Below are 15,061 nucleotides of genomic sequence, written 5' to 3'. Positions count from 1 at the left end.
TCTCCCTGTGAAATCACTGTGGGAAAGGGGATGGAGACAGAAAGGGTAGGTGGCAGGGTGAGCAGGCTGCAGGCAGCTCACTCAGAAAGCTCCCTGAAGACTGGGAGCATCACCTGGAGGAAAGCCATGTTTCCTTTTGGCATTTATCCTCTCTGTATCTGGTGAAAATAATGCTTGTGTGGAATCCAAGTCTTCCCGACTTGTTGGAGAAAGAGGTGATATTACAAATTATAGTGCTTAATTCACTTCAAGGAATGAAGAACTTCAAGAATAAATCATCACTAATATGATGATTCAGCCTTCGTTCTCCCTTTTTCCCAGTACCCCGTGTTTGTATTCATACCTGTGATTCTGTGTGATAACTGGTTTGGAAGTCCTCTTTCGGCCCCTTTCTCGGAAAAGGTAAGTGGCAGGCCTTTGCTCTTGTGAGGGTGTATTTAGATGCTATGCCCCGGGAACTGTGAAGTTTGCACCCCTTTCACATCCATAACCCATTTTTATCCTGTAAGGAGGGCTTTACCTTCATAAACAAACTGGTTTTTCATAAGCATAAGCTCACTTTGAGCCCTGCAGACTGAAATGCAGTATCAGCTTACACCTGCAGGCTGTGCTTCTGGACAGCTTTTCTCATCAGCTCTAATCCCTCTCCTAGACCTGTCCTGTAAATGATGCATTTTCTATCTTTTCGCAGATTATATTTGTCGGGAAAATTATAAATTGCTTGCATTTGCTAGATTACCTTTGCATTTGTATAAACCTATAATGAGCTTATAATAAATCAGGGTCAGATAGCTGCTGCACAGTAAAATAACCAGCAAATATAGCAACAGCCTTAATAATAATAATCTATGCAGATATATGCTCGTGTATATTTTACAATACTTTTATATGATGCCAACGTGTGCTAAGCACTTCAAAGCCTTGGAAGATAGATCTTTGCCCTGCAGCACTTGCAAAGTTAACAGCCATTGAGGGGAAGGGCAGCAAGGAAATGCCTTATATAGCTGGGATGTTTGAGCAGTAATGTTGATTATGCAAGCAATAATGTCAGTGGTATGAGGAAAATGCTGATACATTTTCTATGGTTGAGGGTTTTTTTTTGGCTTGTTTGTTTGTTTGTTTTTCCTGATGAAAGATCTCTGTCAGCGGCGACGCCTTATAACGTGCCAGTTCTCAAACTTCGTGAAATGCGGTGAAAAGCCTGGGCTGATTTTGCTGTTACAGTGGGGAAGGGCTATGGCTTGTGCTGCTAAATAGAGAAGTAACTTGGATGTGGCAGGCACAGGAGGAAGCGGGGAGATTGGCTCAGAGCAAGTTGAATTTAGTTACAACAGGTTTTATTCTGTTTTGGTTAATGACTTTGTAGAAGAAAAAAAATCCCTCATTTCTGCATGTCCAGTTGGCGTTGTTTTTATAGCATGTTGCTTTCTCAGTTCTACTCCTCCTTCTCTCACGCTCACAAAAAATGTTATTTTGGATTAAGCCACCGCTGTGGTATGCATGGTGGTATTACTCAAGGAAGTAAACAAAACAAGAAAAGTGCACCGCAGCTCTTCTTGCACTACAAACCTACCAGTCAAAAATATTTCTGTTGTCTTCCAGTAGCACCTATGACCTCCTGGGCTTTGTTCCGATCGCTGCAATAGTATTTGTAAGATAACCCATGAAAGCAATGGGAGATGCTACACATTCTGCCTGATAGACAAGCCTCCTGTAACACAGTAGCCCTGGACGTTATCTACAGTGAAGCGCATGCTTTGATTATTATGAGATTAATTTTGGGTGGAGCAGTTAACCCCCCACTGACTCTGCACATGATTAGGCACTCGTTCAGCAGGGCCCATGTGCGCATGGAGGCAGCCCTTCCCCTCCAACCGAGCGCAGGCGGTGTGGCCTCCTTGCTGCACAGCTATTTTGCTGGAGAGAAAGAAGGATCATGGGACTCTGGAGGGAGAGCCTTTTATGCGCTGTTTTTGCAAAGGGCTCATCAGTGTCCCTTCAAAAAGGAAACGATGCTTAGTAAGGCGATGTCCCACCAGACAGGTGACAAATAAAGCGGGCAGCAGCTGCAAGGTGATGAATTTCAGCTTGTCCCTTCAGCTAACATGACATTTTATTTTTCCATGACATTATTCCAACTTGAATGCTCTTGGGGTTTGAGAAACCACCACATAACTAATGGCATTTCAGCTTTGGAAGTGAGTCATCTCCAAGCTAGGGAGCACACAATGACTCCTTTCAATTGCCTTGCAGAGCAGGGTGACTTGTGTTTCTAGCTCCAGCTGTCAACCTTTAAGCAGACCAATGGCAGGCCTATAGAAAAATCAACGAGGATGTTGCTAATCATTTACAAATAAATGATAACTTCGGTTAATTTGCTATCCCAAAGCAATTGCTGTTGCTTAGGCAGAGAAGGCCGAAGGCTAAAGATATTTTTGGCCACTGGCTTGCTATCCTCAGCTGCCCTGTCTGCTGCAGATTATAATCTTCTCTGTCACCTTGCTTCAATAGTTCATTGAATCTGTGCCTGAAACTGGATCTGGGCAATGAGGTTTTCTATAAGAAAAGCTTTTTTTTTTTTTTTTTTTGGCAAATGTTTAATCCACTTTACAGAGCAGCGAGGTGTTAATTGTTAAGACTTTATGGGTTAGGATGGTTGACGAGGATAACTTTGCCCAGTGTATCGCAATCATGTGCAGAATTAAGTACAGGCTGACCTCCCTGCACCTCCTTTGAAAATTTAGGAATGAAGAGATCTGGGCTGAGCCTTATCAGTTCAAGCATATATCAGTTCAAGGCCATATTCATGGCCTGGCTTAAACGTGGCTTCCAACTTGAATGTAGTATAAATATATATGTAGCCACTGTCTGAATATTCTTCTGTCCCTTCCTTTCACTTCTCAGTATTGCTACTGCAGTAACTGAAGTGCTTGTCATTTTCAAATTGCTCTGCAGTCCCTGGATTTGAGACAACAGTTGGCTTTGGCTAAAGGCTCAAAAGGGAGTCAGCTGGACTGGTGTGCATGTTGTTATCCATTCCCTGGTACCCTTCGTGAGAGTGCTCCTGGGGGGGATGAGTAAGGGCCCAGCCCAGTCCTCTGGTAACCCAAGTCATCACAGGGCATTGTTTGATGGGGCTTTCCCTGTTTTCTGTAGTGCTTACACGACTGTAATGCCCAGGGATCAGGGGCAGAGCTCTGTCGAGTTAAGCCCTATATGAACATGTGATAAACAGACAAGTGCTGAAGAGATCGCAAGCTATTGTTGGTGTGCAAAGCTAATTGTACAGGCATTACAATTTATGTGCACAGTTTGTTTTTTGAGGGGTGGGGTTTTTTAAACAGTGAAGTCAGCTGGCATTTAGCAAAGGAAAAGAGAAGAACTCTGGTTTTCTTCTTTCCAGTTTGATACTGGTACAATGGATACCAGAGCATAGGTCTATTTTTGCAATGAAGACTAAAGACTAAGGGAATAGCTAAGCCCAGAGCTTTGCCTTATAAGGGAACTGCCAGAAAGCGCAGCTCTCTGGCGAGCCTCTCCTCGGCAGAGAAATCTATAAAGCAACACGGTGATGTGTCACAAAGGAGGGTGAACGGATGGCCAGAAAAACAACGCTCCTTTAAATAACGTTGCAAAACTTCAGTGTGAAGGAGGCCACCAGCTTCCTTCTGCAGAGGATTGTGTGCAGTCATGCCAAAGGAACATCTACAAGTTTGCCTGAACAGGAACCTTCTTTGTAACAGCCAGCGCAGAGCGTCTCTATTACAGACTGGCACTTCAGCTGACTTCTCAGCTGGAAGCTGTAAACCCCTTCTGGGCTACCAGGCACTTTCCGCTGGGTGGACAGAGGTCCTTTCCCTGGGTCAGCAAACTTTCCTGGCTGTAGCTCTTCGTTGTCACCCAGTCCGAGCTGTCCTCTCTGACTCCAGGGCAGATCATTCATGCTGCAGTCCACAAGAGCCTCATCAGTCTGCATGCATGCCTGAGCAGCCCACAGGTTTCGAGAGGGGAAATCGGACCAATAGGCTCTCTTGTGCCACGGGTCTCTTCCCAAGCTAAAAAGGTGCTAGAAAGACAGCAGAGATGCTTTGCAAAGACTGCTGGCTCAGCAACAAAGGTAATACATTATTTTAATTAAAAGGGCAAGTGGTTATGAAATGTTCCTGAAATATTAATGGAAATAGACATCGACAGCAGCAGTTTTGTTTGAAGTATAATCAATCTAAATAGATCTGCTAGTCTGCCACACAGCCACGTGACTCCCTCGGGTTTTGGTGTCTCAGCTGCGAGGCAGCGGTTGCAGAGGGCTCGCTGGGACAGGGCGGGGTGAAATGCAGCCTTGGTGGGAGAGTATAAAGTCTTCTTTGTACTTACTTTGTAAAGTCTCCCAAAGCAGAGCATTGTGGCAATACTCCAGCCGCTGGCTCTACTTGTGCTTCCTCCAGTGCTGTGACTGCAGGCTAGTGAAACGTACTGTCAGACAGAAACTGAATTTGCAGAAGAGCAGATGTGGGGAAGTTCCCTTGCTCATTTTAGAAAAGAAGGGCCAAAACTGATAAACCCCTGCCACGTTTGCTGTGCATGGACTGTCACCCAACAGAAGAGCTTCACCTGATCTTACCCGCTGTGTGCCCAACTTCCAAGACCACAGCACAGGGCAGAGACTTCCCAATGACTCGGGAATTCAGCAGTTACCCTGAAAACACTCGATCAGCCCCTCTGCTTTGGAGTTAAATGGATCCTCCCTGAAGGGGAGAGGCACCTCTGAGGAAGGTGTTTAGTGCAGATCATCAGAGATGCCCAAACCTGGTATGGCTTTTGAGGGAGCAGGCTCAGCTCCATAATACGCCTTGAGGGCAAGTGGGTCGTGTCACATGTGAAACCTGCTTGCGGGAGCACTTGTGTACCACCTGCTGCCACTGCTGTTACTATGTATGGGTGATGTTGCTGTGTCACATAGCCATTAAGCGGGGATAATTTTTAGGTAGTAATGATAAAAAGCTGGCATTATTAAATGAAAGCTACAGCTCCCCTCACTAAAGGATCGACAGTATAAAATGGTAAAAATACACTGCTGTGCAGTGAAAAACTTTATTTGTGCAGAAACATCTGATATCCAAGAGCTCAATTAGGTCTGATAAATGAGCTTAAAGTTACATTTCAAGAGCAGTCTTCAGAAGCACAAGGATGTTTCCCCACAGTAAATATATACATACATAAGTGGCTCTGTAGAGGTCTAAAACATCACCCGCTGAGCACAGGTGTGGGAATATTATACCTTGCCAAAAACTCTTAACAGGTTTTAGCAAAACCTAAGCCCTAGGAATAATTAGGAATAATAAATCCTTCTTCACAACACTGTTTCTATTAACACTGTAAAAATTTGAATTAAAACAATCCCTATCTTATCCCCACCAGTACTTAGTGCCGTGTCCTTTCTCCCAGTAGGACTGCATCACTGCGTGCTGGTATTTAACCTCCTGGGTGAGAGCAAACTGCACCAGAACCTGTCAGATCTAGAAACACAATGAGGTACCTGTCCCTCAGGAAAGTTGAAACTGTACACTTCCGTCTCAGGCTGGAGTTAATAATTGATCTTCCTCAGATGTAAACTACATGCTTCTGAAAAAATAAAAACAAATGTGCCCCGAAGAAACATCCCTGTGTCTGAACGTGAACTGCTGATGAGTTACTTCAGCAAAAAGTTTGGCAAAAGAGGGTATAAGCTCTTTTGTAAGAGCCTTGGTTAAATCACTCAGCTTTGCCTCTTGAAAATATTGCAGCATCTAGAAAAGTATTCTTGAGCATCTTTTTTCTAACCCGTGATTTTTTTTGTGTGTGCTTTTCCTAATCACTCTTCTTCACATGGTGTCTATCCCTAAATGCATAATGTAGCTTTCTGGAGTGGACATAGTCATACAGATAGATGTCTTGTTCCAGGCATACAGTATGACTTCCCTGTGACTCACAGGGTCATCTGGGCTGATTTTCCACTCAACTCATGCTCTTTCAGCGTCTGCCAGGGTGATGGTGGCGGCCACTTGTGCTGTGCTTTCGAGTGTCACAGCTGCGCGGGCTGGGATCTGCTACGTGTTGCTGGCAGAAAGCAACAGCCAATGTGGCTCTGGTGTCTGCCAGAGGTGCTAAATGCCTCAGGCTGCAAACTCCTCACCCTGGTGGTCTCTAAACTCTTGGAAATCACTTAGCAGGTAGTGCTGCTGCTGCTTGCAGCAGGCCCGGGGCAGCCACTGCACCAGCTGCAGCACTAACCTGATAGCGAGGACGGTCAAAAGCAGCCACTAAGGTCCTGCTGGTAGCACTCCTCCTGCAACAGGCCTCAAAACTGACCAGAGCTGGAGTGGCACATACTGAGCACTATGTCCAGTAGCCTCATGGCTTAGCATCTCTCTTAGTTTAGTACAGCCTGCACAGGCATGCATAACCTCTCCAGTGGTATGGAACAGCCTGGAATTTTGCAGCACTTTACCCAGCATTATGGGATAACAGCTTTTTGCTAGAAGTTGAAATGTATGATATATTTTCTTTCACCGTGGAAAAAAATCCCAGCTGTTCTTGAGCTGGTGATCATCAGAACCTAATGCTGTGGAAATCACCTTACCCTGACAGAATAAGACAAGACTATTGCTTGCTCTGTTCTTCATGAAAAAAAATTGATTTTGAGCACCCATCTTAAACATCTGTCTGCATGGTCAACAGACTGCTCAATCACAGTAGCAATTTCTTTTTACATCTGGAAAGTTGTACTGTGCATGATCTGTGTCACTGTATTCTCTTTATAACTACCTGCCGTTAGCATAATCCTTTTGTTGTCATTACACCGACAAATTGCATGCTAGGTGCTGTTGCACACTCCAGTGAGGCAGTTTTCCTTCTACATCTGGCATTTTTCCTGCAGGTTAACTGGCAGTGCCCACCTGGAAGGGAGGGAGGCACACCTGGCAAGCCGGAGGGACTCCTGTCTCACCTTGCTTCTGCTTCTTTCAGCTGTCAGTTCCATGTTCTTGTTCCCGAAACAGTGTTTCTTCCCTCTGGTGTATGTGGGGTTTTTTAACGTTTAAGTTTAGCCAAAGTTCAGGGGCCTCGGGCCTGACTTTGGTCTGAGGATTATAATTTTCACATGTACTGCATGGCTTCTTTTTTGTTGTTTTCTTCTTCCCTTGCTCACGAACCCCTCTGCTCCGTCTCCTGCCAGAAGATCTACTGCATCTGAGCTTTCTGCCTGCCTTTCTCTCTGATTAATGTACCTTGTCACTTTTATGTGTGTCTTCAGTGCCTCCTTTCCCAGCTGACGCCAGCCAGCTGCTGCAGGCTGTGGCTTTAGCTTCTGTTACCTGCTAGCCTGAGCAGAAATGGTGGTTGTGCAGGAGAATGGTAGCTTTGACTGTGCACCCGTATGATGGAGTGATGCTCGGCAAAATCTTAGTGCTGTCAGGGTGCCAATCGTGTCTCCAGTGCTTTGACTGTCTGGTTAGGGAGTGGATTTAGAGGGTGTAATGCTACAGACCACAAATAAAATCTGTATTACCTGATGGGCCTGACTCCACAGTGCTGTGTCAATCAGGTGTCTATTTTAGTGTTTCACGAATATGTCTGTTGTTTAAGCCTGGCTAAGTTCTGCACCCTTTCTGGCATTTAAGCAGGGACTTCAGAGGGTGTAGGTCAGTTAGCTGATCTGGGTCATAAGTCTTTATTTTTGGTGTAGGTAGGTGTATTTTGGCCGTGTTGATACAGACTTCTCCATCTGAACAGCTTTGCAAGTGACATTTATGACATGAATCTTGTCCAGTGCTGCCACTCTAGGAGGTGTTGATGACTAACAACATGGTCAAGTTGCTGTACATGTGCCTTCTGGTGGCCTTACTGTCTTGTATGTTCTGTAGGGCAACACTGACTCTGGGCAGCAAGAAAGGAGAAAGAACCTCCCTCGACGCTGCCAAACCACGTGAGTTATGCCAGACACATGCAGTATCAGGGGATGACTCACAGGATGATATGTCTGTTATGTGACCTTCTGAGCTAGGGCTCGGAGCCAGCTGGAGCACACAGACTAGCTCACTCAAGATAAGTTGTGCTTTCTTTGTTATTGTCGTGCAGTCTCTTCAATGCTGTGGCTATGTCGCCTGCACGTCCCGAGGCAGCTGATGAAGCACATGACCGCTGGTAGACTTCTCAGCAGGGCTTGAGTAGTGAAATAAACACAGGGGGGCAGGAGGGGGTTCACCTCCAGATGAACAAAAGAGGATCTCTTCCACTTGCCCTGTGTCAGAGCTCTTGAGATGATTTAGCACATCCAAAAATGCAAGCAGTTAGTAACCCCGTTCATATTATTGCAAATGCTTTCCGATGCAAGACGTTGCATTTGTGGTGCTGTGGCTACAGTATTATAGTCTGTTTTATCATGCATCTTTATTGGGGCAGGGAAATCTTGCTTTGCATAGTTGCAGCACTATCAGATTGCCAAAAGCCCCTGCTTCATTTATCTTCAGCTCCTTGGAAGTGCTGATGGCCCTTGGCCAGGGTGCAAAAGATGGCTGTGTGGTGACAGTAATCACAGCGCTCTTTCCTGGCAGCACCTAGGAAGGATGTTTTTGTGGTGAGGAGGAGCCAGGCACAGGTATATGGACCCTGGCTGCGCACACCTGAGAACACAGGGGAAGCCTTGCATGATCCTGTTTTAATCCTTAGGGTTTAGAGCCAAATAGCTGCATGGGTTTGCAACACGCGTGTTGGTCCTGTGTGCAGGAAGGCTGCCCAGAAGTGTAGACATGTGTCAGTAACTCTTATTTCAAGTGCTTGGACAGGTCATGTCTGTGGTGTAACTGACTGAGCTGTGCTCCTGCTCGCCTGCATATCCTCCTGACTGAACATTGCCGTGGGCATCCAGGAAATTCTTTCCACTGAGTCAGAGAAGGGACCCTGTTGTGTAATACCGGGTTTGCACTCTGTCGTGGCTTCCACACGGGATTAGGACAGCATCTGCACTTTCCCTAAACTGATACTGAAGCGTGCTACTGGGACCATGGCAGCCAGCCTTCACGGGGGTGTCCCCAACAGTGTAAAATGAATTAAAGGGACACCAAAGCCCCATTTTGCAGGGATGAGCCACAGCCACAGAAGTTGCTGGGGAGTGCCAGCAGGCTCCAGCTTACAGCTGCTTCCAATCATTTCCATTTCCTGGATAATGGTGTTCATTTCCTTCCAGATTTTACTTGCCTGGGAACGCAGTAACATCTGTTCCTCCAGGTTTCATGAAAGATGAACTTCCTCGTGGCAGAAAAGGCTTTTAAAGCCTTTTTTTTTTTTTCTTCTCCTCAGAACAGTTGATTTAAACAAGGTTTATCTCTAAAAGACTATTATAAAAATGATAAGCTTCCCTCTGTGTTTGGCTATTTGCTAAACTATTTCTGCTCCTACTTGCTCACAACACCAGCCCAAGCTCCAAAAGCCCGTCTTCCCTGACATTCAGGGCAGCGTGCAGAGCACCAATGGCTGCATCTGTGCCAGGAGCAGTCCTCCCGTGTGCTGCCTCATGCCGCACAAAAGCTGAACAGATTGGCAGTCCCGCTAAAATGTACTGTATTGTAGCCAATTCTACCGAGGATGCATAAAATGCTATGGAAAGAAACCTTTTCCATGCAAAGGGACATTCAGTCTGCTGCACTGATATGAATAAAAACTGAAAAGGTTCACAACAGTGAGAGCAAACAGATTATTTGCTTAGTAAAAGGTACTTCTTTAAGTGGCTGCTCTTTTGTGTGAACTTGCACTTAGAGTTCTGGATTTTTCTAGTACAATATGGCACAGTTCATCTCTATAGGACCACTTACGGAACGTAGGTTATTTTGTTTGGGTTTTTTTTTTTTCTTCCATAAAAACAAAACTAATAAGCTTCATTAAAAATACTACATGCCTCATGGTTACAAGTAGCATCATTTCTCATCACTTTTCTCCTCTTGTCACTTTATTATTATAAGGTAAAAAACCGATGTAACTCTTTAGGGACGAAGAGTAAAGTAGTTAAGACTAATTTTATTCTCATGCAGCCCAATTCTAAAGAATTTCAAATACCTAGCTCTCTTCCTGTCTTCAGTAGAAGCCTAGCATCTCCTTCCTGACACCTTTGAGGAAGGCATGACCTCTCCCATTGGGCGTCGCATGGCCCTTTAACAAACTTTCCCAGACCTTTGCACAGACGCAAGCTGTGACCAGTGGACTGGCTGTTTCCTAGGACATCCCTTTTGGCTTGAGACAGAGTGCCCTGCCATCCCTCTGCCCACTCTGCTTTGAGGTAATGTGTAACAGGCTGCCAGACCTCTTGGAAAAAATCTTCTCCATCCATTTGCAGTTCCAATCTGAAAGCCTCTGAGAGCTGAAGGTTAAGCAGTTCAAGTTCCAGCTGGAATAAGCAGGCTGACTTTATACATAAACTCTGAAACATGCATTCAAAGGTTACACCTGTAACTTTTGCAGCACAGCTGCCTATTACCCATGCCCTTGAACTCAGAAGACTAGTAGGTAACAGAGGAACAGAGAAGCTAGTTTTGTCCTGCCATGGGGAGGCCGAAGCCAGCCTGCTCTGCTGCTGCTCTTTTTCGAGCACAAAATTCCCAACGCTGAGTTTCAACACTACTCAACGGGCTCATGACCGTCTGCCTGGGTGACAGCCATCCGGTGACTACGCTGCTTCTACCCTCCATCTCAGGCGTGCAATGTTCTTCTGATTTTTAAGATGCAAGTCCCAGCATGCCAATAAATGTTGCCTAAACATTAGAAGCACACGGGGAACAGAAATAAGCAGGCGAGGAAGCACAGCTGTAGCACTATTAAAGGCGCTCGTTCTTTTCCTCCTCCCTGTAACGTTTCAAAGACAGCGTTGGAGGCAATTGTGCGAGATCTATTCAGGGATGCAAAAAAATGCTAGCAATCTTTTTTTAGAACTACTATGTGGGAAGAGCACCGTTCCTCGTGGTTTTTGCAAACAATCACTTACGCTGATGGTAATCCCAAGCAGGGCTGAATGCCATTTGGCTGGGTGCATTGGGCAGCCAGAACCGGGCCACATCCCTGGCAAATGATCAGCACTGTTCGACCACACACATCCCTCAGCTTCTCCCCTAAGTACAGGGTCATTGGGCTGAGCTGGTGCATGTATCAGTTCATAAACTTCTTAAGTTAATGGTTCGTGTTATGCATATTAGCATTGAGATGTAAATTAACCTTTTCCCTGTTAGCTGTTAAAATAAAGGGTATAATCTCTATATTCAGGATGTTTGTAGAAGATTATTAATCACTAGGATGTGGATTTTGATTGATTATTTCCAGTTCTAGTAATCATTAACAACTACTGGTAGTTTAAGAATTACTTTTTATTTCAAAGGGTAGAATTTATTTGGCTCTACACCAAGGTAGATTAAGTCACACTGAGCAGTTATTACCATTCCCTTCAACCATACTGCTGTGTGAAGAAGCAATGTATTCTACTGCTTGTGCTTTCTCAACTCTGAATTTCACCTTTAATATTAATAAAATATGTTGACATATCAAACAACGTAACTACCAGGTAAAGCAGAACAAAATGAGTCACTATTTAAACTGTTATTTTAGATCTTGCTTTCTTTATTGAAGTATATCAATCAAAAGACAGATGTAAACCTTAGAAGATAGACAACCAGAGGAAAAACTTGTTCTTTTATTCAGCTTCAGTTTATCTCAACTTATACATTTCTGCATCAGAATACACATAATGAAAGGCCAAAAAATAAACCAAATTAACTTCTTGATTAAACATGACTAAAAGGAATACACGTGCCCTATTTTGAGAGTTTATAATTCTGCTACAGACATGATGCAGTGAGTCAAAACTGGGAAGGAAATAGAAAGGTGTCTGGGCGATGTTTTCTTAACCATAGATACATGAATAATTACATGTGTCTGTTCTGCATGCCCTTCCGGCCCAAAATACTCAACATAGTTAACTTTTTCACTTGTTCTCTTAAAGTCCTTTTAACCCAAAAGTATTCTCCCTGACACAGCTAGGTTCTGGTCTCATTGCTCAGACTTTGTTTCAGCAGAGCCGATCCTAAGTGTCTAATGAGGGTTTAGTCTGACACAGCATATATAGCAAACAGCCTGAAGACCCAAAAAAACCCAAAAATCAAATGGGCTACTGGCAGGCTCTGTTAGATTTGTTCTTAAATTAGGTGTCTTGGGTGATTACTGTAGGGTATTATGAGGTTACTTTGTGTGCAAGTATGTGACAGAATGAGGGATGCTCTAGTAATTCTGTAACTGCTTATATTTCCTCCTAAATCAATATAACTGTATGATCCAGACAGACAACTGGTTTAGCATCATGCTTTATCGTAAGGGTATCTAATTGCCTGAAGCCCTGCTTGTTGATTGAGCTACCAAATGAAACTTTATCTAAATATTAAAAATATCCAAGCATTTTCGTCATGGTTTAAAAATTGCCTGTGAAGTCAGTTGTCCAACAACATCCCTTTCCTGTTGTACAAGGCCAAGTATACAGAGAGAAACAAAGTTATCAAGATTTCTTGGCTACTGCTCTTCCTTTGAGCTATCCTATGGCACGTCTAATTCAAAGCTCCTCAAGACACGTTTCACAGGTTTATTATGTGAAACTCCTCTTTCTCAAAGAGGAGAATTATCACTCATCGATTTTTAACCCAGGTTGTCTCACTCACGCAGTTTACAGCATGACCGAATTCAATAGTTGGCTCAGAGCAACTGTGAGGGGGTGACAAGCCATGGCATGTACGTGGGAGTAAGTGACTTTGCCACCAGAGATCATGTAATGTTAGAAACATTCCAAATTTCAAACCAGTCAGTTGATGCAAAAGCCCGCATAATTGGGTCTAATACTGCTATGGAAACTGTGGTGAGGGCTAAAAATACTATTTAAAAAGTAGAGTTCTCTTCTCTTGTGCATTTTTCCATCAACTCCTGACTTCACTGAGAGTCGTTTCAAGCCCTGTCTGAAAAGATGGAGCATTATGGAGCAGTTAAAGACGATGCGAAGATGTTCCGTGGCAGCAGTTAACTCTAAAGAAGCACAAATCTTGTGCTTTCACAAATGTTTCAAATGCACCAAAAATACCTCACAAGGATTTCAAATGTTTGTTGTCTTGGAAGTTAGGATGGACGTACACACATTTAAGCACTAAACTAGTTTAGAAAAGCACATGCTTAATCCAGGCTAATTTACCGTCTTGAGTGCTCTATTTTTTAAATCTTTGAATCCAGTTTCACAAATCTTCGGTCCCCACTGGCCTGTTGCTGTGGAACTGTTCAAAAGTAATTGTCTAAATATTAAATACCCTTGGAGTGTGATGGCGCATTGCGTGCTACTGGAAGTGCCACTGGTAGCATGTCCACAGTCACCAGCAACACGTAGGCTTGCCCGTGGGTACCAAGAGTGTCTGCTTTGTTATGCTCCCTTGCCTCCTTCCTTTCACCTCCTGAAGGAAGTTAGGTGTTTATATAAAGAGGGAATTAGATGGTGGGGGAGGGGAGAATCTGTCAAGGTTACACCCTTCGAGAACTAAAAAACATCGGATGTTTTCCCGTTAGTCTTTACAGGGCTGTTCGTTTTTAATTCCACAGGAGACTGAAACAGTCTTGCAGCTTGCAAGGAGACTTGCAACACATGGCAGTTGCAAAGGAAGCTGAGCCCTGAATCACCTCAAGTGTCCATTCCTCTTCCCTTAGTGCAGCAGCAAAAATGAGAAGGTGCCAAAAATACCTGGGCAGAAAGAACCGCCTGATTTTGCTGATTAGTTTGCCACTTCAGAAGTAGTAGGGTTTGTTGGCGCTAGCGTTATTCCCTGCACCTGGTCAGAGTGGTTTCTATGTACGCCCGAGGAGCCTTCTGGAGATCGCAGACTTTTAAACTCTTTGGATTACCACTTATGCTGAGAAGTTTCCATTTCAGTCCGACTGCTTGTTTTGCTTGCTTGATTTTACCTTGTTTTGTTTTGTTTTCCTCCAGGGTGGATAGCCCTGCTCTTAAGCCTCGGTGCCCTTCTAAGCTTAAGCTTCTACATGGCCACAAGTAATTTCAACCTCAACTTGTGAAAGGGCAAAACCAGATGGGTGAGAGAGGGTTCTTCCGATGTGGGACCACTCAATAGGATTCACTTATGTGTCTTTACCTGAAAGACTGCATCTCTCCAAGTGCCTTTTCGTAAGGTGCTGGAATTCAGAGGTGAAAGCAACCAGCTCTGGATGAGGTGTGGCTGCAGTGCACTGTCACCTCCGTCACTTCGGGGCTGGGGTGGCACATGCAGATGTTACTGGCCAGCCAGCGATCACCAGCACTGCATAGCTTTGTACACAATGAGCCAGCTTGTGGTCAGCCTAAGTGCTCTGACCTTTGCTTAAATGTAGGCAGCAATTTTACATGTCTGTTCTCAAAAGCAGCTAGACATGAGTTCATGGACTCCCCTGAGCTCCCAGGCTCACTCATGCACGCTCGGCGCAGGCACCTGGGATACGATGGAGCAGCCAGATGATGTTGTTGCTCGTTTCTATTTGCTAGCACAAGGTTACCAAGGCTAACATTTGAGGATCAGGAACAAAACCAGAAAATCCAAGTTTGCTCCCACTCCCTGGCTTGCTGTGGTATCAAGACCTGCACTGTGGTTTGGCAGATGTCATCATAATTAAGCATTATACATGATTGTGAATGGAATGCACGGGGTTTGTAATGCTATGATTTAGGTATATATTGTAGTGCAAATAATATTCAGTGCGTTGGATGCAGCAGAGAATACTTCTCTGGTAGGTAAGCTGTTGGCTTCTAAAGGTGAATGTTCTGATGTGTACAGAATTTTGCATCTGAAAAGTGCTGTAATTGATAATGTACACGAGGAACGATGGTGCTGTCTCACTGGCGAAGATGAAAGGAAACAGGTTAATAGAGTAATAAGAAAAAATTGTGCCAGACTTTGCAGATCACACTTGATAAACATACTTCTATAATTTCCTTGCTCTGTCATATGCACTAGAAAGCATCATATAT

Source organism: Phalacrocorax aristotelis, chromosome 5 (genome assembly GCF_949628215.1).
Source record: "Phalacrocorax aristotelis chromosome 5, bGulAri2.1, whole genome shotgun sequence".
NCBI lineage: Eukaryota > Metazoa > Chordata > Aves > Suliformes > Phalacrocoracidae > Phalacrocorax > Phalacrocorax aristotelis.
This window is presented reverse-complemented; position numbering follows the sequence as displayed.